Source organism: Panthera pardus, unplaced genomic scaffold, assembly GCF_024362965.1.
Source record: "Panthera pardus isolate Hobbes unplaced genomic scaffold, ASM2436296v1 HiC_scaffold_22, whole genome shotgun sequence".
In the NCBI taxonomy this organism is placed as follows: Eukaryota; Metazoa; Chordata; class Mammalia; order Carnivora; family Felidae; genus Panthera; species Panthera pardus.
Window position 1 is genome coordinate 72,013,776 of NW_026526788.1, and position 24,242 is coordinate 72,038,017.

Genomic DNA, 24,242 nt, shown 5'->3' on the forward strand with positions numbered 1-24,242 from the left:
AAAAAAGAATCTACTAAATCTTTCCCAGGCAGGCCAAGCTTTCTGTGAGCTGGGAGATCTTTACTTCTAGGTGACCTCTTACCATTGGTGGAGGCAGAAGCAGAACAAGGAGGAAGAGGTGCCCACACCTTTGGTGGCTGCTTAGGTGAAAGGAGGTGTACACACGGTATGAGGCTAGAAAACCTTCTCACCTCTCCCCCATCCAAGTCCATGTTGAAGTGTGGTGTGTGCATTTAGACTTACAGGAAGGGCAGGAGAGGCAACTGCTCTGTGATGCATGTACGAGGAAAGCTGAGAGCTAGTGTTCTGCACTTGGCCTTTCTTTCTCCGTGGTGTCATTGTCACCCCCACCTTGCAAGCCTGAGATGCTGAACTTGGCCTTGTTTTCTCAGAACAACTGGCAAAACGTGGTCGATTTTTTTTTTTCATTTTAAATAAATTCAGCAACGGTGCCAAGGGATGTTGATTGTGAATTACCTCTCGCAGCACAGACGATGCTTTTAGAGAGTTCTGTTGATCAAATAAACAAATCCTTTTTTTTTCCTAGAACAGTTCCTAACTCTAGGGTAGCTCAATGCCTTGTGTTGTTTATGCAGTCAGTTTCAGAGGCAAGAGGCCATAATACAGTATCTTGGGAAGTTATCTTCTGTCTTAGGTTTAACTGGCATCTGTGACTCTGCTAAATTTTTTCAGACTTTTTTTTCTCTCTCTCCTACGGCTTCCAAGCTTTATGTGATGTTTTATTTAATATGGCATGCAAGATATTGGTCTTCAGTCCAAATTGCAATTTCACATCAAAACTGATTCTCCTGACAGTTGAATGTAGATGGTCCATTTCTGAAGTTTGCGTGCTGCCCTGCTTCTTGAGGGGAAAATGAACAGCTCACCTACCCTGAGACTTTGTCCACAACAAAAAAAAGATTGTTTTCCCCCAACCAATGTGATGTAATTTACTAGTCTCCTTCAAGTGCTTTGGTGCAATAAGGGATTGTGTTAAAAATACTGCAGACGTATCCCAAGAAACAGGCTTATCAGTGCTTTAAATTTTTATTGGCATGCATCCCTAACATTAGTAAGAATCTGGGGTTACCGAGGCAATTATCTATGAATTTCTGAGTGTCTTTTTCACAAGATCTGGGTGCTGCATGGCCTCCCATTTCTTTTGTGGAAAGTGCAGTCTGATCACAAGCTTTTATAGCCCAGTCTTATTAAGGACAGTTGGGCCAAAGTCACTGAAAGAAAAATTTTAAACTCATGTGCTGGTTTTCTTTTTAGCTCTAGCTGCCTATACAATGTGTTCTGACACGGGTGACTATGAGAAAAAAGATTACAGTTTATACAATGTATTAATAATTGTTTTTAAGGTTGAAATGAACAGAAATGCCCTAATTCTTTATAGAACACAGGGTGGCATTCAAGTCTTTTTAAAGTCTGACCCCAATTAGCCTTCCTGTTTTATCTCTCACCGCTTCCCTGTTCGTTCATTAATTTATTCAGTCTGTGCAACCGATAGTCACCGAGTGTCTTCTACGTGCCTGGCACTGTGCTGTGCGCTGAATAAAACATCCCCCTTTTCTCTACCTATCTGAATCCTGCCACCCGTCAAGGTCAAGGAACATTTCCCCTTCTTTTCAGACCTTCTCAGATGCTCCTGGGCCACAAGGATCTCTCCTGATTCCTCTTAATTCCCTTTATAGTTCATTTTGCACTTGTTCTCTCTTGTTCCCAAAATAATTCTTTCAACTTTCTGCGTCCTAAGTCACCAATGGGCTTGGGACCTCTTGAAGGCTAGGATTGCCTGTCTGTGTTTCTCTCCTGGCCCTGAAGCTCACAGTGGGTGTTCAGCATGCGTTTAAGTGAGCGAGTGGTCATAGAATCCCACTGCCTTGCCTCCCTGACCCCAGCATCCTTCCCTTCCCGGATGTTCCTGCGAGCATACTGCTCTCGGAAGCTCATTGGGAACAGTCATTGTTCCCATTGTCTGGAATGTTCTGCTTTCAGTTATCTGCCCATTTCCCTCCCTCACTCCCCTCAGGTCCCCGCTTAGGGTCACTTCATCAGAAAGGACTTCCCTGACCACTTTCTGTGAACTAACACTACCCCTCACTTGGCCTTCTTCTTCTTTATCATTCACCTCTGAACATATTATTTGCTTCTTTGTCTGTCTGTTGCCCTTCACTAGAACTCCTTGGTATCATAGAGTCTGCCTCTTTTGTTCACTGCTGTATCTTGAGAACAGGGTCTGGTTCATGGGAGATGCTCATATGTTTGTGGAACTCGTGAATAGGAAAGTGCATTTTTCAGGGCAGATCTGTCCTCAGGGTGGGCCCTTCCTAAAGGATTTGTGTAGCAAGTGGTAGTTGTCTCTGGCCACCCCCAGGGCCCAGCTTCAGGTGGACTTGGACTAGCCAGGATTGATAACGTGAGCTCTGAGGTCGCTACCCTGCAGAGTCCTAGGCCTGATCCACCTTTGTGTCTCCTAGCAAGGCTCACCCTCAACCTCCTCATCCGTGAAATGGACGTCTTTACCACTGCAAGGAAGAAATAAGACAATATAGCAGAGTTGTTAGCACAGTACTGGGCACACGGCAAATGCTCAGTCAACGTAGGTTATTACTGAAGTGGATGGGATGGGTCTCATTACATATCAGCCACTAAAAAGGCAGTTTGATAAGAAGTTAGTTCGGGCTTTGCAAATATTCTTAGTTCATGGATTTTCCAGAATGTGGATGTCAGCAATTGTTACTGTCCTGAATGGGAATGGGGCCTTCAATGACAGGTCTGTAGGGTGTTAGCCAGTTGCCCTAATAAAAAGCATCAGAGCCGTGAGCTTGGCTGTGCCCTTCCCTGGGGCCCATCCTTGTGGTTGCTTCCCATAACCCAGATTTCAAGGTGACTGGGGTCATTCTGGGGTTGCCATTGTTTGGTGATTATCTGGCACGCAGAGAATGGAAGAGAACAAGGAAGAAAATGGGAGATAATGCCAATGTCAAAAGCTAGATGAATTTCAAGCTAAATTTGAGATGAGTTTTGGGGAGTTCTTTCCCAAGCTGTTGGAACCACATAGACAGTATGATTTTATTTTGATCCTTTCATGCCTTTGTTTAAACCAGGAGAAGGACATTTGAGCTTCTAGTGTTTCATTGTGACAGCTTTCTGTCTTGTTCCCATGGTAAGTATATGTGTGTTTCCCGCAATCTACCTTAACACGGTCTATTGGAACCTGGAAACACACACACACAGGGCCTTTGGTCGATCAGCTTCTGCACGTGTATGTCATAAACTTGGCATTAACCAGCATTGGTTCCAGCACAGAACCAGCTCAGGGCCCGGCTGCCAGCCCATCACAGATAGCGTGTGTCTCTCTCTGCACAGTACATATTTTTCTCATTACCTAAGTTTAACATGTGATTAATTCTCATAACTCTAAGAAGGGATTTGAGTTCTTTTTCTATCACCTATCATTAGGATGCCTAAACGTCATTTTCCTTCAGTGATCCCAAATATTCTTCAAAGACTAATTTGACCTTGAGAAGAAGCGTCGTTTTCATAGGCAATTTGACAGTAGATTTGAAAAATCACCTCTGTGCATTCTAACAGGTACTCTCTCCGGGAAAAGCCGAGGAAAGCTGAGAAATGATGTGGAGACTCTCTTCAATCATGTTTTCTCAAAAGGCATATCTGATCTTGAAGTGATGGAGCCTGGGGGAGAAGATCAAGTTTAAACACACACACACACACAAAACAAAAACAAAAGGAAAGGCTAAAGGTATTTCGTTTCCCTAATCAAGATGAGACACAGTGGTCAGAATTGTTTTATTATACTATTATCCGACATTAAATTTATTACAAGAAATTTAAATAAAAAGAGAAAACAATTACCTATTTGTTTTCTGCAACATCTCACTTTTTTGAGAATGGCTGTTCTTTTTTCCTTTATTTATTTTTGAGGCGGGGAGGGGCAGAGAGAGAAGGGGAGAGAGGATCTGAAGCAGGCTCTGACAGCAGTGAACCCCATATGAGGGGCTTGAACTTGGCTCAAGCTCGACTCAAACTGAGGAGCCATGAGATCATGACCTGAGCCAAAGTCAGATGCCCAACTGAGTGAGCCACCCATGCGTGCCTGTAACCATCTCACTTTTGGACAGTATTTTCACTTCTTTCTGGAAAGTGGCTGATCGACTGGAGACACAGCCTTCAGGAGATGGGACAATCGGTCGAGGGGTATATCAGCAGCCTCTATGTTCGAGGCTGACTGGTCAGGGGCCTCACTGGGAGTTTCCACATTTCAGGACACCTGAAAATGGACGAGCATTGAGTGATAGACATGTTTGAGGCAATGTAGCAATTGTAAGGGGTAAGAAGGCTGGCTTTGTACTTGAGTTCAAATCTAGATTCCTCTATGTGCAAGTGGTTAGTTTTCTGTGCCTCAGTTTCTACAGCTTCAAAGTGGAAATAATGATGCCTTCTCAGGAGTGAGGGAGGTCAGAATGAGGTGATCCGGGTCAAAGGCTTAAACCAGGGCTTGACCCTCTACAGTTCAGTTGTTGCTGCTGTTGCACATCGTGTTACTTATAATAGATCGAGTCTCTGGATCCAGGAGAGCAGGATTCCTGGAAGTAGGGCTTCGGGGGACTTTTACGGCATAGAATTCAAAGACCCACTCATTGTTTTGCTTCTCCTAATCTCATCTCTGTGCCAAAACCAAAGTCTGGGTGTAATTTTGAGAGCTGCATGTTGACAACGCTGCAAATGCTAAGGGGTGTTCTCTTAAGCCCACAAGAGACCACTGACGTATCTGAATTCGATCTGAGTATTAGACACATGCAGTCTAAACACCGTCTCCCATCCCAGCCCTCTCCCCCAGTGAAAGGAGCCGGGGCTTCTGTCTTGTGTATCTGGGGAGAAACAAAATTTCACAGCAATTTTTTCCAGACCTTAGTCATTTGCAAGCCACTTTCACGTCTCCTGCTCTGTCTCAGTAATATCCGTGCCATCATGTACTTATTGTTGACCTTCATATTTAGCTAAATAGACTGACTTTTGTTACTTTGCTTTGTTCTAAGTTATCTTACGTCTGAAATTATGTTCGGATGTGCTAACTGTATTTTTAGTAATATGCAAGAAACTAACTACATGGTGATTATGTTACAATGAAATTCACATTTGTCTCACCTAAAATGATCTTGTCTACCATTTGGATCACAAGGCACCATCGTGGGGGACACTGCCCTAAGAGCCTGGTGGGGAAGTGAGTTTCTGAGGAAGCAATGTTCTATTTGAGGAAGAACCATGACTAAAGCCTCCTGAAAAACTGTGACCCTGGGCCCTTAGGTTTTGCTCTACTGTCTGTTGGCCCATCACCCAGGACTCTGGAAGGACAGACGCAGAGGAGACGTTTTCTGTCAGTGACAAGAGAGTGTGCCTCAGACAGCTGTCACTGGACAATTAATCTTCAAAATGAGATCTCAATTACCGAACATGTGTTCTCATGAGCAGGGCCTTATTCCCATCATCCAGAGCTGCTAATAGACACAAATAATATATATATTTTCCATTCATAATTATCTCCTCTTAATGCAGTTTCCGTGATTATGATGTATGCCGTAACGGTTGACTCCTCACTGTTGGAATTGTTAACATATTGTGAAAGTATGCAGAAGATCATTCTTTCCAAGCTGACTTTTGCTGTTAAAATTAGAAAGACCAATATGAGTTTGAACAGCATGATAGGAAGAAAGGATGATCAACTCCTGTGCTTGGAAGTGCAATTGTCTCTCTCGAGCCAGGATTTCTTGCCTCCGCATCTTATTTCTTCTTGTGCTTCTTATAATAAAGACAATAAAGTAAAGTGAAAGGGGGTGGAGGCTGAGAGGGAATAATGGAATATTTTAGTATAAAATGATTTTGATTTAAATATTTTTCTATTTGTTCTAACAGACCGAGTTCGCTATTAGAAACCTGACACAAGTAAAATATCTTGTTTTCCATGTCCAGGGTTTGAAATGAATTCCTGCTTCTAATATTTCTGGACTTGCCACTCATCCCAAAGAGAGAAAAATTTTATTGAAAATTCAAAGGAAAAATCCAGACAATATACATAGTTTTTTTAGAAAAAATTGTCACTAAAATTAAACACATATCTATTGAACTGACAAAAGGCCAAACCCATTTGTTCAGATCTGGAATTGGCCATGGTGTCTCCCAAGAGATCAATGATTCCTTTGATTTTTAATAACAATTAGGAGTTTTGTTTGAATAATCATAACTGGATGGAAAATACTTTCTTGCCCCATTAGAAAAATAACCACTTTCTGTTCTTTCTCCCATCCCCTTTGAGAATCTCAATGGTTTCCTGCCCAGGATTGGTTTGCTTTCTGCTGCTGTTCCATGGGCGTTTTGTTCCATGGAACCATTGGGGAAACAGGTCAGTCATTCACGGAAGCGCAGTTAGATGTTTCCAGTTCTTCACTCAGGAAACATTCAGAACTCATGAGTCCCAGAACTGAGGTCCCAAAGCCACTCCCCACCCCCACCAAGACAATTCATGTCATTTTTCTCTGACCTTGAGGAGACCTTCCCTTACTCTGGGTGACAACTATGCCATCTTCCCTGCCGGGGCCCCAGCTTTTGCAAGAGACCACCTTGTCCTGGGAAGCCTGCACTGGTGAACCCCCAAAACTTATTTTGAGATGTCAACACTTTCTTGTTTTGAATTGTAAGCAGAGATCAGCAGGGCTCTCTGTCCCTCCTGCCTCAAAGGGGTATTTTAAAACTTGAGTATTTTACTCTTACCCAGCACTAATGAGAAGTGGAGGGTGATAGGAAGAGAGGAGGTTCCCATAAGTACATATTGTAAAAAAAAATTAATGTCATCATAAAGCAGACCACCCAGACAGAAGACATGTCTCCTACACAAATGAGCGATGGGGGAAATACTTCTAATTTAAGCTTCAGTCCTCCATCCAGATCAGTGTTAAAGCATTGAGAATTTTTTTTCTTGGATGTTTGGTTTCACTGTGGATATTTTGCAAAGATAACACAAGGTTTTGCTTAACACCAGAATCTCCATTAATATTTATTTCCACAGAGTCTTGGTTCAGGGCCCAGAGCTATCTTGGGAAAAAGAGTTACCAAAATTCCCTCTACAACATTCTCTTCAGTGACTTTTTAAATTGTACTTAGAGTTTATTATTCAGGGGCTCCTGGGTGCCTCAGTTGATTAAGCCAACTCTTGGTTTCGGCTCAGGTCATAGTCTCATGGTTCATGGGTTCAAGCCCCATGTCGGGTTCTGTGCTGACAGCATGGAGCCTGCTTGGGATTCTCTCTCCCTCTCTCTCTGCCCCTCTTCTGCCACTTGCTCTCTCTCTCTATTTCTCTCTCTCTCTCTCAAAATAAATAAATAAACTTAATAAAAAGGATTTATTATTCAAATGCTGAAGGAAACATACTTTCAAAATTAGAATAACCTGGTTATAAACCTCTGTTTCTGTATTTCATGAGACACCTCTGGAGTTTAGGCTTTATGGCGTTTGAGAAGTGAAGTGAAGGTCCGCAACATTCTTGAGAAAGCCCCAGTCAGGTCTGCTCCGAGTGTGATGCATAGGTCACCTTTGCTTAAGCCTTGGTGGGGCACTGTTCAAAGTTGCATACGTGGTTTTACTTGATGTCCTGACCATTCCAGTGGATTACTTAGATTTCAAATAGATATTCTCAAAGATGTGGTTTTAAATATGCAGAACAAGAGAGCAGGAAGTCCATATGGCGTGGAATAAAGACACACACACTTCTGAAAACTTAAAAGGCTGTCATCTGCTAAGCCTGCCTGTAATAGCCACTCTCAAAGATAATTGCCACCCATGTGTCCTTGATGAAAAGTGCATCACGCTGCCCAGGAAATTGGCTTAAACTGCAACAAGAAAGATTTTGATTAGCTGAGGCAGGACTTCCTGCCTGAGCAACCCTGGGGTATGAGAGAGAAGAGTTGGGGGTAGACCCTGAGACCAACTTGTCAGTCCTCAGCCATCCATTGCTTCTCCTTCTCCTTGGGCCTTGAACTTCTTCCTGAGATGTAGAGCAGGCAGGTTGTTACTGTCTCCAGCACGGTTGGACACATGGGAACTTGAGTTTTATGGTGCTTAGCTCATTTCCTTGCTTCTCTTTCTTGCAAGTGAGATGGGTTCTGGTAAAATCAACCTACAGACCATGACTGAGACCTGCTCGGGGATGCTGGGCACTGTGCTGGGGGCCTGGGTGGCTTCCCTCGGTGGCATAGCATCTGGCCATGAAGGCCGGCCATGGGCACCCAGCACCCTCACACCACAGGGAGAGCTGTGGGAAAGTGAGAGAGGGGGAAGGGCAGGCAATGAGGACCATGCAGGAAAAGGCTTCACCTGCAGGGTAAGACATCTTTAAAGATGGGTAGACAGGAGACAGAGGTGAAGGTAGGGCAGTGGGATGGTGGAGGAATAGTCAGACTCAAGTTCATGAATTCCCAGTCCATGCCTGCGGGTGTGAGGGCTGGGCACGGGAAAAGTCAAAGAGGGAAGCAGCCCAGGTATGAGAGCTTACTACATCCTGAGGCCCCTCGTGGCTGGGATTGCCAGGGAAACCAGTGATCTGTATTCCGTTCACAGGTAAAAGCTTTTGATTCTTAAGTGCTTTCTTCACTTGGAACTGTGTAGGTTAAGAACATCTCGTCACTGATGGGTTTACCACTTCTGTACACAATTAATGTGCCATTAACCCTATCCTGGGATCCCTTAAACATACGGGCGGACTGACCAGATGCTGATGACTTTTGTTGGTGCTTCAGAGTCCATGTGTATGGGGGTACTTCTGACCCTATGGCACCTTCATTCTGGGAGCACTGCCATTTGCCCCAGCACCTCACAGGGGCTCAGAGGGGTAGCTGGGGGCAGGAGGGAATGGCTAGTACCTCTACCTGGAGGTCTGGAGCAGGCACCTCTTGAGAATTACACAGGCTTCTCATGCTGAATGTTCCATGGAGCACGCCCCTGTCTTCCCTGGTGGGGGCGGGGGTGTCGGGACAGCCATGCTTGTCTGCCCTTCCCTGGCCCCACTTCCTTCCAGAGCCATGCATGCATGCCCAGGCAAGGAGTGCAGATAGCAGTGAGCCGCCCCCCCACCAGCCAGGCATCAGGATCCAAGGCTCCAGACCACCCCCAGGCCCCGCTCTGATCTGTGTGTCCAGACTGGGGGCAGTTTGGGCAGTCCTGGAAAATGCCCTTGAGCTACTTAATTTGTGCTCCTGCTTCAGAGACCGGAGTATTAGAAAGAATTGTAAACACTCCTTTCTGTGGATTCTGGGTTATTTTGCCTATTTGGGGTAATCATTCTCATTATGCTTTGTGGTCCTTTTTAATAAAAATGACATTCCCCTTATCTTTAAAGGTTGAAATCTCAGCCTAATGTATGACCCACACTATCCTTGGAGAGTTATAAAAATTAGATTATATAACCTCACATTTCCCACTAATGAACATGGTGATGCTTCGGCCCAATGAGAGGGAGACAAGAGATGGGGATTTATGTTTTAATAATCTTGCTTAGATTGGTGTGTGTGGCTGTGGGCAGCGGGCCGCTGATGGGCGCAGCAGGCACTGTGGCTTTCCTGGCCAGCAGGGCAATATTTTTATGGCAGTAAATCTCTCTTGGGTGAGGGCTTCTTACACTGCACCAGGGGGCGGTTGTGGCCGTGGCTTAGTGTATGAAATTGCTCTGAAAATAAGACTATTCCTAACACCTAGGAAAATGCCACCTGGTACTGCTATTCTTTGAGTCTTAATGTGCAGATGCTGACCTGGGCACCAGTGCCTATCGCGTTGAGCAACACGATGCTGGCGGCCATATTGCCATTTTGTCCTTTGTACCTCACGATCCTCCTATGAGGTAGACACTGTGCGTGTCCCTGTTCTATACTGTGACCTCCCTGTGGGCAGAAACCGTGTTTTCACTTCAGGATCCCCAGGGCCTGGGGCAGTTGACAGGAGGTCATTAGTCAATATTGCAGAATAAGAAATGAGATGGTTAACTTCATATGTCAACTTGGCGAGGACATAGTGCTCAGATATTTGACCAAATATGATGCTAGATGTGTCTGTGAAGGTTTTTTTGAATGAGATGAGCATTTATATTGGTAGACTTTGAGTAAAACATTACTTTCCATAACGTTGGGGGGCCTTATCCAATCAGTTGAAAGTCTTAACACAAAAAGACTGATCTTCCCTAAGCAGAGTGAATTCTGTCAGCAGACTGCCTTTGAACTGGATTTTCAACTCTTCCCTTCCCGATTTACCCTCTGCAATCGTGGGAGCAAATTCTTTAAAATAAATCTCTCTCTATGCCTGTCTATGTATCCATCCATCCAGATAGAGCTATTTCTATTTCTATCTCTATAGAGCTTGTTAGGTATGTTTCTCTGGATAACCCTAACCCAAGATCTAATTTATTTTCAAATATGAACCACAAGAGAACACCTAGGGAGTTTAAAAAAATACTGATTCCCTTGGGCCCCATAACCAGATGTTTTGATTCAATTGGTCAGGATACGAATAATAAATAAGCATTTCTTAATGTTTATTTCTTTATTTTTGACAGAGAGAGTGCACAAGTGGGGGAGGGAGAGAGGGAGAGAGAGAGAGAGAGAGAGAGAGAGAGAGAGAGAGAGAGACAGAATCTGAAACAGGCTCCAGGTTCTGAGCTGTCAGCACAGAACTCGATGCAGGGCTCGAACACATGAACTGTGAGATCAAGACCTAAGCCAAAGTCGGACGCTGAACCGACTGAGCCACCCAGGTGCCCCAGATAATAAATAAGTATTTTTTAAAAGCTCCCTAGGTAGCCATCAGGGAAATGTAAGCTAAAATAACAAAGAGATACCTCATACCCACTAGGATGGCTATAATCAAAAAGATAGATATTAATAATAAGTTTTGCTAAAGCTGTTAGAGAAATTGGAATTGTCATTTGTTGCTGGTGGGAATGTAAAAATAAGTGGCTACCTTGGAAAACAGTGTGAAAGTTCTTAAAATGTTAAATACGAAATTATCATATTCTAGCAATTCTAGTCCTAAGTTACAATTCAAAAAAGAAAGAAAACACACACACATTCACATAAAAACTTGGACATGAGAGCTCACAACAGCATTATACACACAATCACCAAACAATGGAAACAACACAAATGCCCATAAACTGCTAAATGGGTAAGGAAAATGTTGTGTATCCATACAATGGACTATTATTTGGCCATAAAAATGAAAGCAGTTGATGCATGTTACCATATGGATGACCTTTGAGCACATGTTACATGCAAGAAGCCAGACACAAAGGGCTCACATTGAACGATTCCTTCTATGTAAAATGCCCAGAAAAGGCAAATTTATGGAGACAGAAAGTAGATTAGTAGTGGCCTAGGACTGGGGAGAGACTGGGGCATGACTGCTAATGGGTATGGGGCTTCTTTTTGGAGCTATGAAAATGTTCTGAAATTAATTTTGGTGATGGCACAACTCTGAATATACCCAAAAAACACAGAGTTGTACACTTTCAATGGGTTGGATTATATAGAATATGAATTATGTCTCAGTAAAGCTGTTTTGGGGGCGCCTGGGTGGCTCAGTCGGTTGAGCGTCCGACTTCAGCCCAGGTCACGATCTCGCGGTCCGTGAGTTCGAACCCCATGTTGGGCTCTGGGCTGATGGCTCGGAGCCTGGAGCCTGGAGCCTGCTTCCGATTCTGTGTCTCCCTCTCTCTCTGACCCTCCCCCGTTCATGCTCTGTCTCTCTCTGTCTCAAAAATAAATAAACGTAAAAAAAAAAAAAATTAAAAAAAAAAATAATAAAGCTGTTTTGTAAAAAAAAGAAAAAAGAAGTTCCCCAGACAAATCTGTGGCCTAGATCTGAGAAGCACTTGCCCTAATGTGGTCCACAGAGCAGCAGCACCGGCCTCCCCTAGAGCTTGTCAGAGATGCAGATTCTCAGGCCCCACCTCAGACCAAGTGGATCAGAGCCTGCATTTTAACAAGCATGCCAGGTGATTCCTGGTTTGAGAAGCAGCTACTATAACAGACTTCCCCAGGCCTCTGGAGTCACCCATTGCCTCTGTCCACCCTGAGAGCCTTATCCCGGCGTTTTCCGGATGTTTCTGGAAGCTTCTCCAAGGGAAGAAGTCACCGGACCAGCTTCCCTGGAGTGTAATTTGCTGGAAATGAGTAGGTTGTACTCAGGCCATTTTTATTGATAAAAAGTGATGACCCTTGTGCCAGTTTTCAGATCTTGAGAGGATGGACCACGAGGGGGTAAAGGAGAAAGACAGAGAAGTCCCCTGGGAGGGCTCTGCCTGGTCTTTGCTCCTGGAGTTGGGCAGCCAGACTGGGATGTAGAGGCATCTCTTCCCTGGGGCTCTCTGAGAGTGAGGATCACAGGGGCAGCAGCTGCTAAGCCTGCCTTCATTCAGGTGAGTCCTTCATAAGCAGGGATCACACCTGATGCTCCCCGACCCTGAGCACCGCCCTCAGCAGATGCCCCATGACTGGTCCGATGCTGAAAGTGACAGCTTAACTTACGCAGGGTGAGTTTCCTCTGTGCTGCCACCCCCCCCCCCCCAAACTGGATGGATTTGGGTTTTTGATGTCTGGGAGGAGGTGGTGTTATGATGGGGGAACCCCGACAGGACTAGCTGCCCACGGGGGGATTCTGGAGGACTGGGATGCTGAGGCTGGTTCCCAGGGGAAGCTGGCAAACCCCGCCCTCCTCACCCCTCTGGCAACTGTTCACTGGGGACAACTGTTCACCAGGGACCAAAAAACAAAAGGGCGGTCTTGCCACCTGCTCCTAAGCACTACCCCTGGTCACTACCTCTTCCTGTTGCTCCTGACAGGCCCAGCCCGCTGCCTGCATTCGATCGTAAATATGTTACCAGTTCAATTCCATTCGAGTTCTTTTTTGTAATCCTTTTTGGTTGGAACACTGAGCCCCTGATAGGGGAGACCAGCGGCAACAGATGGCACTTCAGAAAAGCACCTGCAAAGTGCAAACCTCTTTCTTGATCCTCTGATTGGTAGGAGCACTTTCTCATTCCACTAATTGCAGGAAAAGTGCCCCCAGATGAGTGGCTGGTGGTGTCCCTGGCTCTCTGCAGCCTCCACTTAGCAGAGACGTTCCGCAGGCCGTCTGCCCAGGGTTTGGATCTGATCTGAGCCTGTGGCCAGGGGGTTGAGTCTCAGCCAGCTGCACAGGCACATCTGGGGAGCCTGACCACCTCCCCCTCGGGGCACCCTGTCCATATCCTCCTCCCTTTGCAGCCCTAAGTGCTCTATTTCCTGAAGGCTACTGACCAGCACAAGAGCTGGTTTGGTGCATCTCGGAGAGGCTCTCAGGTTCCTGAAGTCCATCCGTCCAGTTAAGACAAGTGGCTCCCAGACCCTGGGGTTTTTCCTTGCACCTCGGCAGTACCCACAGCAGCAGGGTCCGGCTTCCCAGTCTCCTCCAGGGCCTCAGCGCATGCCTTTTCTACTTGCACTCAGCCTGGCCCGAGCTTCCTGCCATGCTGCTGCGTTTATCCACTTCCCTGCTTTGCTTCTCACCCACCATATCAAATAGCTGTTGCTGGGTTACGACCCACTCTGTGCTTGGTGGCTGGAAACAGCCACCATTTATATGGGTCACAATACTAGGGGTTGGTAATTTGGGCTGGTCTCAACTGGATGGCTCTCCTGGTCTTGGCTGGTTCATGCACGCAGTGAGCTACCAGACCAGCTGAGGCTTGCTGTCTGGGATGGCCTCAGCTGAGACAAGGAGGATCCGCTCACATGACCTCTCATCTGTTGGTTGCGTTTGTGCACACGGCGGTGGCATGGTTCCGAGACAGTGGGGAAGTGCTCGAGGCCTCCCGAAACCTGGACTCAGAACCGGCCGCCCTGGCAGATCACTCCCGCTGTGTTCTGTTGTGGGCAAAGCATGTCATAAGGCCAGTCCTGATTCCAGGGTGGAGAAGTAGACGGCATTTCTTGAGGGAGTTACTGCAAACTCTTCTTCCAATGGGAATGTGTATAGGGAGGCGTGGAAAATTGGGGCCATTGCTGTAATCAACCTACCCCATCAAACCCTATGCGCATGCTGGGCCTGCCCTTAGCCTTCGAAGCTCAGAACCGATACAGCCCTTACGGCCTCTGCCTGCCCCGCAAACACAGAATTTTACACTCGTTCTCTGGCTCAGTCCAGGTCAAGATGCTACTGACCCCGCCAGGGCTCCCTTGCTACACTCAGCCTGGCCGTCCTGGATTGATACGGCCCTGGTTGGAGTGGAAAAAAGCAACAGTCCCCAAAGGTACCAAGGTAATATATTAGTCTTTAAGAATATCTCTAAGTTTAAAACAAAACAAACGCAAAACCCCCGAGGGAAAACAACCTAAAAACGCAAAATGAAATAGAAAAATATCACTGTGTCGGGGTTTAGATGTCATATTCACCACTCCTTAGCTGTGGACACGCTACTTCACCTCTCCATGCCTCAGTTTCTTCACATGTAGATGGGGATAGGAATAGTGTCTAGCTCCTGGGGTTGTTTTGAGGATTACATGAGTTAATATTGTAAGTTGCTTAGGGCAGTTCGGGGCACATAGCACATGCCCAAATGGGAGTTATGGTTAGTCATTGGGAGGACAGTTATTAGGGAAGGGCTGTGCAGAGGAGGCAGTTTTCCCAGAAATCCTCACATCTAACCTTGTGCTGTATGGTGGTAATTATTTCAACCGACCATGGTGACGGATTCACCAATGGAAACCCAAACCTGCCCAATGGGACCTCCTCTTAAAGGAGAGTCAAATGCTTCCCAAAATGCACCCTGTGTGGCTAACTCCTCTGCTGAGATCAGGAGAAGGAGACTTTTGGGGTCTCCAGCTGGTGCTGCTGGCTCATCCCTGTGGACTATGTGGTTCTACTCTGGCCCAGCCACCGTCTTCCCCATGTGCCCCAGGTCAAGCACAAAGGATCTCAGAAGGAGGTGAAGCAGGTTCTTTCCTTTAGTCCTTGAATGTGGTGCAGATTCTAAAGATCAGGGGTTGGAGGCTGGGACTTTATTTGGCCCACCACCCACTCCGCTCCACCTGCACTGGCCATCCTTCTGTTTCTTGAGCACACCACGGCCAAGCTTTGGATCTTGGCACAAGTTGTTTTGCTTGCCTAGAATACCCTTCCTCCAGAACTTCTTGTCACTCTGGTCTCAGTTTAAATATTACCTCATCAGGGAAGGCATACGAGCTAAAGTAGCCCCCTCATTTCTCTATCACCACACCCTATTTTAAGATTCCACATAGTATTTATCATAGTCTTATTTATCTTTTTTGTTTGTTTGTTTACTCATGTATCTGATTGTGTCCCTACCCATTCTTTCCCCCTTTGGGATGTTAGTTCCAAGGGGTCAAAAACCTGTGTTGTTCATCACTGTATTCCCAACACCTAAAACTCAATTGGCACACTAGGTGCTCAATAAATATTTTTTGGGTGAGTAGATGGGTAGAAGGATGGGTAGATATATAGGTAGATAGACGAGTGTATGGATGAATGGATAGATTGGTAGATGGATCGATGGATGGATGCGTGGGTGAATGGACAAATGGATAATCTAGAATGTTTTTCATTAGGGCAGTGAAAAGCTCTTGTTTTTGAAACAAGGCACCTTGAAAGTTGTTTGGTTTCAAAGTTCCCATGGCTTATTCCACAGGAGTGATGTATAACCTTTTTTTCTAAAATGTGCAAAAAAACAATAACCATAGCTTCATTTGCTAGAATCATTGTTGCCACCTTCCTGGCTGGGCTTTAATTTTAATGGGACTGCACATGGACAGAAAAAGACTTTTCTAGAGCTATCGTCTAAATTCCTCCTGGACAACACGGGGAGGATAGGAGTTTCAGCTCCTTTTGTCTTGTGATATCCAAAATACAAGGGGAGGTGGATCATTCTATTACTGAAACTGCTGGGCTTCCTATGAAACAAGTTTCTTTTTAAAAAAAAAATGTTATGAGTTTTGTTGTAGATATCTTTGTGTTCTATGAAAGACATTTCTTTGCACTATAGTAGGACAATTTCTAGGGGAGGGCTCTCCACATTATTGTCAACCACACCCCCTTTACTGTCTGCCATCTTAGAATTTAAAGGATGGATTGGAAATGCTTGTTTTCTCTCATTTTAATCCTTGCTGTAACTGGACCAGAGCATATCAGGAGGATAGGAGACAGAGAAGGAATCGATCAAGCACCTTCACCCTTGATGATTTCCCTGTTCCTAGTACAGAACCATCTAGAACTATCTCTGACATTTGAAAAGTTTCCTGTGTCATCACGTAGCAATGGCAGCGGATGATCTAAAACCAGTTCTCTCTGCCAAGTTTCCCAGAAAAACTGCATCCCCTCAATTGTATCTACTTTCACAAGGTTTTCAAGTAGCCCAGAAAACAAAAACAAGCAAAGGAACAAAACCCAACAAGTGTGACAAGTTTCCATTATGACAAATGAAGTAAAAATCAGAGGTGGCTATCAGGATCTCACTGAAATTTAAAGTTCATCAAAAGCTTCAAAGCTGATTATTTCTCATTCTCTCAAAGAACTTAAGTGAAATTAACCCTCACGGGAAGGCTGACTTTGGCAGTCGGAACTGGTCATGAGAGAGCTTTCTGGGGCACAGTCAGATGATTTGAACCCATTGCCAGAGTTGTATTGACCCAGATCCTGAATGGTACCTGGGAGGCTTGTTCGTAACTTTATAAACCAAAGTCCACTTATTGCTTTAGAATTGGTGAGAGCCTTGTTAAAAAATTTTTGATGTTTATTTATTTTTGAGAGGGAGGGAGAGAGAGAGAGAGAGAGAGAGAGAGAGAGAGAGAGAGAATGAGGAAGGGAGGGGCAGAGAGAGGAAGACCCACAATCTGAAGCAGGCTCCAGGCTCTGAGCTGTCAGCACAGAGCCTGATGAGGGGATCAAAGGCAAGCGTGAACCCGTGAGATCAGGACCTGAGCCAAAGTCAGATGCTTAACTGACTGAGCCACCCAGGTGCCCCCAGTAATAGTGCCTTTTATTTTGCAAATTGTTCAAAAGAATGCCCAGGTAAGATTCCTAGGCCCTGGAGCTCAGCAAGGTCTGTAGCCCTCCAAATCTTTCTCACTTCCCTTTTACCAACTTCGCAGGTATTGTCCGCCATATTGTTGCTCTTACTACTTTTTTAACAGAAGAGAATGTTTTTTTCTTCTTTTCTTTTTATTGTGAAATAGTTTATACTTTCATAAGAGGGTGTGAACTTGAATAGATAAACAATAACAATGAAAAACACCTGAGTGCTACCACCCGGGTTAAGAAACTTCCCTTTGCCTTAGTGTGTCTCTCCTTGTTTGCATAGGTGTTTTATCACCTATGTTTATTTTGAAAGTTTAAGTCAAAGAAATCATTAGATATGATATGATATGATATGATATGATATGATATGATATATGCTCTAAATTATTCTGGGACTTGCTACTTTCAGTTAGAATGGATTTTGAGATTCATGCACGTAGCTATAGATCTTTTATTTTCACCCCTATATATTCTTCCTCTGTTTAACTATACTACAACTTATTTATTCATTCCACTGTCAAAGGGTCTTTGGGTTATTCTAAGCTTTTATGGCTTTGTTTTGCTAGAGGGAATAATGCTACTATGAATATTCTTTTACGTGTCTCTTGACAGACATATACAGGAGTTTCTCTAAGAAGGGCACCCAGCTGGCTCAGTAGATACAACATGTGACTCTTGATCTTGGGGTTGTGAGTTCAAGCCCTATGTTGGGTGTAGAGATTACTTTTTAAAAAATCTTTTAAAAAAAATGTCTTTAAGGGCAGCACTATCCAATTGAAATATAAGATCACATCTGTAATTTTAAATTTTCTAGCAGCCATATTAAAAAGGCAAAAAGATAAAATTAATCTTAATGGTTCACCCAATATATCCAAAATATTATCATTTCAATATGTAGCTAATTAAACACTCCTAACGAGATATTTCACGTTATCTTTCCCCCATATTTTGTCTTTGAAATCTGTTGAATAATTCACAATTACAGCATGTCTCAATTCAGAGCAACCACTGTCATGGCTCAACTGTCACATGAGTGGCCTATGGCTTCTGACTTGGACAGCAGCAATTCCTTAGGATGGATATATATATACATATACGTATATATATATATATATATATATATATATATATATGTGTGTGTGTGTGTGTGTATATATGTATACGTATATATATGTATACGTATATATATATATATATATATCCAACTATTTGCTATCTATACGAGATATATTTTAAATTCAAAGATATAAAGAGATTGAAAATAAATGGAAAAGAGATATCATGCAAATAGCAACAATAAAAAAACCTCAGTTGCTATACTAATATCAGAAAAAGGTGACTTTGAACCACACACAAAAACTTGCTACTAGTGATAAGAGGAATCATATAAAAAAGTCAATCCAACATGAAGATTGATTGGTTTTATTAGACCGTGCCAAAATGTTTTCCAAAATATTTATATTGTCTCCACTGATATGTTTTGTCCTGATGGACTCCAACCTTAACAAGGTTTAGTATTGCCAAACTTACACATATTTGACTGTCCAGTGGGTTATAGTGATATTTCCCCAGGCTTTTACTGTGAAGTTCTCTGATTACAAATGAACTTAATCATCTTCTTGTATGGTTATGGGCTACTGCTGTAAAAGGTTTTTTTCCCCATATTTTTCTATTGGACTTCTTGTCTTTTTGTTACCTATTTGTAGGAATCCTTTTCATATTCTGTGCACTATTTCTCTGTCAGTTATATTTGATGTAAATATTCTGTGACTTGTTTTATTACCCTCTGAATAGGGTCTTTTAGTATTTTTTAAATTTAATCTTAATTGTGACAGATTTATGGAGATAGAACTCATATACAATTCACCCATTTATAGTGTATATAATTCAATGATTCTTAGCATATTAACAAAGTTGTGCAAATATCATCACAATGACTTATGGAACATTTTTCTCACCACAAAAAGAAATGCTATACTCATTGGTAATCATTCCCCATTTCTCCAGAGATTATTCTTTTTTTTTAATGTTTATTTATTTTGAGAGAGAGAGAGAGAGAGAGAGAGAGAGAGCATGCGACAAGAGGGGGAGGGGCAGAGAGACAGGGAAAGAGAGAATCTTAAGCAGTTTCCGTGTTCAGTGCGGAGCCCGACACGGGGCTCAGTCTCATGACCGTGAACTGAAATCAAGAGTCGGTCGCTTCACTGACTGAACCGTCCAGGCACGCCTCTCCAGAGATTATTCCTAACTATTACACTTATGGCATACATCATCAGGAAATTGCTTATGAATCACTGGGTGTCAGGATGGGTCTCAGGATGGAAAGTGATAAGAGATGATGTTGATGAGGTCAGCAAAGGTCAGATGTGAAGAGGCTTGAATGACCTAGAAATTCAGGTTTCATCCTAAAAACATTGAGAAGCCACTGAAATATTTTAAACAGATAAATAACTCCATAACATTTCATTGATTTTCACTCTAATCTTAATTATTTTTTTTCCTTGTGTTTGCTGTCTGCTTATTTGGCTCTTCTTCACTCGGTGCCTGAAGGTAGAAGATTAGCTTATTGATTTGAGGTCGTTCTCCTTTTTAAATTGTAGACATTTATAGCTGTAAAAGTCCTCGAAGCACTGCTTTAGCTGCATTCCATAACTTTTGGTATGCTGTGTTTTCCTTTTCATTCATCTTAGAGTGTTTTCTAACTTCTCTTGTGATTTCTTCCAATTTAAATGTATTTATGGAGAAAACATGCTTTCTATGATCACAGTTATTAGAAATGTTTGATACCTGCCTTACAGCTAATTCTAGCCATATACATTGAATCATATACTTCAATGTACAAACAGGGACAATTTTGTTTAGGATAAATGCTAAGCTGGATAGACGTTAAGACAAGAAGTATATGTGAGTGTTGTCTTCGAAACCAGAATGTACGTCACCCTATTTATGGCTGAGTACGTGGTGACATTATTAAATGTTCGATGTATATTTTGAAGGAATAAGTATTATGCATTGGTCTGGCGCAGTGTTCTATATATGGCCATTAGACCAGATTTGTTGATCATGTTCAGATACTCTTTATTCTTGCTGAACGTTTGCCTGTGTAATCTCTCAGGTGCTGAAAGATATGTCAAAATATTCTAAATGGTTAGAAATATATCTACCTATCCTTGTAATCTGTCAATATTTATATCACACTGTGAGGATATGATGCATGTACACTTAAAACAGTATCACTATTGTGTGTCTTATTTTTACCGTTTTAAAGATCTTGGTCCCAAGTAATGTTTTTGTCTCAAAATCTATTTTATCAACTAATAATACGACTATACCAATTTTTGTCCAGTAGACATCTGGTTAGAATTTAACCTTCTAGGTTAAATTCCTCTTCCTCCTCCTCCTCCTCTCATCATCATCATCATCATCATCATCATCACTATCATCTTGGTCAATCAATGCTTCAATGCAAACACGCTCTTTCCATTATTCCTCCTTTAATCTCAAATGTGTCATGTGAATCCCCTTTTGTTCTGCCTCAAGTACATCCTTCGAGTTTCCTTTATTGAAGGTCTATATTTAGAAAACTCAATTTTTGTTCATCTGAAAGTGACTTTCCCTTGCTCTTGAAAGATATATTCACTAAGTATAAAATTCTAGGTTGACGGTAATTTTTCTCTCAGCACATTAAAGATGGCATATCATTGCCTTCTAGCTTCCATTTGTTTCTATTGAGAAATTAGCTATCAATTTTTTGAAGGTGGCTTGTCTCATCTCTGGCTTGTCTTTTTTAAAAATCACTTTTTAATGGGCTATGGTCTGAATGTTTGCATTCCTTCAAAACTCCTATGTTGAAATCCCAGTACCCAGTGTGATGGTGTTAGGAGGCGGGGCCTATGGGAGGTGCTTAGGTCATAAGGTGGAGCCCTCACGATTAGTACCATTAGAAAGAGGCCCCAGAGAACCTGCTTACTCCTTCCACCATGTGAGGACACAAGGAAAACTCTGTAGCTGGGAGAGAACCTTTATGTGACCAGGCTGGACTCCATGATCTCAGATTTCCAACCTTCAGAACTGTGAGAAATAAACTACTGTTGTTATAAGCCACCCAGTGTGTGATGTTTTGTTCCAACAAACCAAATGAATTAAGACAATTTGGAAAATTTCTAAGAATACAAAATGGTATAATGAACCCTAATGTACTCTGGCTTTTTAAATATTTACTCTTTCTCTTTGGTGTATTAAAGTTTAATATCTGTGCGTTTCTTTTTATACATTTTTGGGGATGATTCATTGGGATTGGTTTCTTTTACCTCTTTAGTTATTACTTTTGCCTCATTCCCTCTATATTCTAGTTCTAGAACCTCACAAAGACCCAGATTTCTCAAAGTCAGTCCTATTACCACAATTCTTTGTTGTGCAGGGCTGTCCAAAAACATTGTAGGGTGTTTAGCAGCATCCCTGGCCTCTATCCACCAGACAACAGTGGCACATACACTCTGTCTTCTGCCAGTTGTGACCACAGAAAGTGTCTCCAGACATCACCAAATGTCCCCTGGAGGTCAAAACTTCCCCTGGTTGAGACCCACCAGTTTGAACATATATTAAACCTTTTAATCTGTATTCCCAGTTTCTTAAGGTCTTGTTCATACATTTCTTGAGGTCTTTGTTATTTATGGTCTGTAATTTGAATAATGTCTTCACTACCTCTCTCTTCTGCTGTATCTTCCTAGTCATTTTTTACAGTTTCCATGTCTCTGCTTCTATTTGAACTTATTTTTAATTTCTATGATCATAATCATTTTATGTTCCATCTCTGATCATTTCAGTATCTGAAGTCATTGTTACTGATATTTTGTCTTTGCCAATTCTTACTTTTGTTCTCTCATTTCCTTGTGTGCTCAGCAAATGAGTTGCTCATTTCCTTGGAACTTTCTATGTGGGAATTCTTTATCTCTGGGATGAAAGTGACTTTCTCCAGGGAGGATTTCATTTAGTTTCTGCTGGATGCCTGGGATTGCTGTTAATTTAGGATCACTTAAATTGTAGGTTTGAGGATTTTCAGACTCCAGGCCATAAGGATTCTGGCTGAAAAGCTGAGTGAGGGCCAACTTGTGAGTATCGATTCTCAGGGATATTTTCCTCTTTCCCTCTGTTCCAACGTTCTAGAGAGATAACATTTACAGTTGTCCCACTGGTAGTAAGGAAGTAGTGGAGTTATTTTAATTCACTTTTACACTTAAAGTTCAACTCATGGGATCTGGCTTTATTAGTTATGGTCCTCTGTTCGATTCCCTTCCTCCCAGGTGGGCCCTGCAATTTGTCTTTGGTGTCCTGTGAAGCACTGAAATATACCTGATTTCGCAAATGCTCCCAGGGTAAAAGCTATTTAGTTTGCTGCTTGACTCATACCTTTACACCTTTACTTTAGTTTTGTTTGTTTGTTTTTACCTTCATGATCCTTATTTTCTGCAGGTTCATCAGTGCACTTTAGAAGCATTCACAGGGGTGGCTCACTTAGTTGAGCATCCAACTTCAGCTTAGGTCATGATCTCACAGTTAGTGGGTTCAAGCCCCAGTGGGGCTTTGCGCAGGCAGCACAGAGCCTGCCTCAGATTCTCTCTCTCCCTCTCTCTCTCTCTGCCCCACCCCACTCGCGTGCACCTGCACTCTCTCAAAACTAAACATTAGAAAAATCTTTTTTTTAAAAAAAGGTGTTCAGAAAATATTTTTGCCGACATCTTTAGCTATTATCAGTGGGAAAATTGGTCAAGGTACCTAGTTTGTTATTTTGCTGGCAATAATTATCGAGTTAACTTTTTTTTTTATTTCCCTAGTAGCAGATCAATTAGTTTATTGGGCACGCCATTTAAAATTATATCTGTTCTATCCACAATAGGCAGCTAGCCTGAATTTTTTAGGTCAGTGTTTTGCAGGAGTCACAGATGGAGAAATAAACCAGGAGCACTATTAGATTGCTGTTTACAGGCCTTTGCTTTGCCTTTGACGCTCTGTCTGGAACCAATTATAGAGCGACATGTGTGAACTTAATGTAGTCCCCAGTTATTGAAGCTTGCCCAGAACATGCGCTGGGATACCACTGAGCAAATCACAGTCTCTGTACAAATGGTTGCTGAGCTGATCAGTTAATAATTCCCAGCATCAGTGAAACAATTTCTGGCATCCACATCCTTTTTAAGTTGTTCTTCAGTGATTAGATGGATACCACTTTTGAATGAGCTTGGAGTATGCCTGCAATGAGGAATAGAAAGTTATACTATGGAGGTAGTTTGCTTTTATGGTCTGGGAGTGGCCAAGAACAACAATGATCACAACGAGCATGAGCATGACAACAGTGGTATTTACTCTGTGCCATTCACCATACTTGGGACTTACCTAGAATAACCGATCCAGATGATGTCATCTAACTAGTCTCATGAACAACTGGCCCTGCTATTTAATTGTCACCAGAATCAAAACTGATTAAGAACTCTTGTATCGCTAATAAACCACTTCAGCAGCTTACCTTGTTCACTTATCTTGGCATTAATTTTGGTAACGAGCTCATATAGGTGGGACCTAGCGTTGCATCCCCTGGATCTTTCAGTGGTGCTTGTTTATGGATGAGGTAGGTGTTTGGTTTTCCTACTGCAAAAACATTCTAAGATAACATCATACAGTAATGCTGTATGGTGTGAATCTTGCAGGCATCAATCCTTATTTGTCCGTACTAGATGTTTCAGGGTATGCTCCACGGAAAATCTTGGCTCTGCAAGTATCTCTTTGATTGGCTCTGAGTGGGGATGAAGTGACCTCGTCTTCTGCGTCTGGAACCTTGATATCTGGCCCCTCTATTCTGTTACACCAGTGATTTTCAAAACTTTTTGTGAAACAATTTCAAACCTACCAAAAAGTTTGACCAGCACAAACTTATTCGTAGAATAACTTGTTCTGTCCAGATGTACTTGAAAGTGAACGGCTGATGTGATACCTCATCAGCCCTAGATAATTTTTTGGTATATTTCCTACACATAGGAAGCATTATTCCACATTATTATAACACAACCCCAAAACCAGGAAGTCAGCATTGCTATATCACTACCATCTAATCC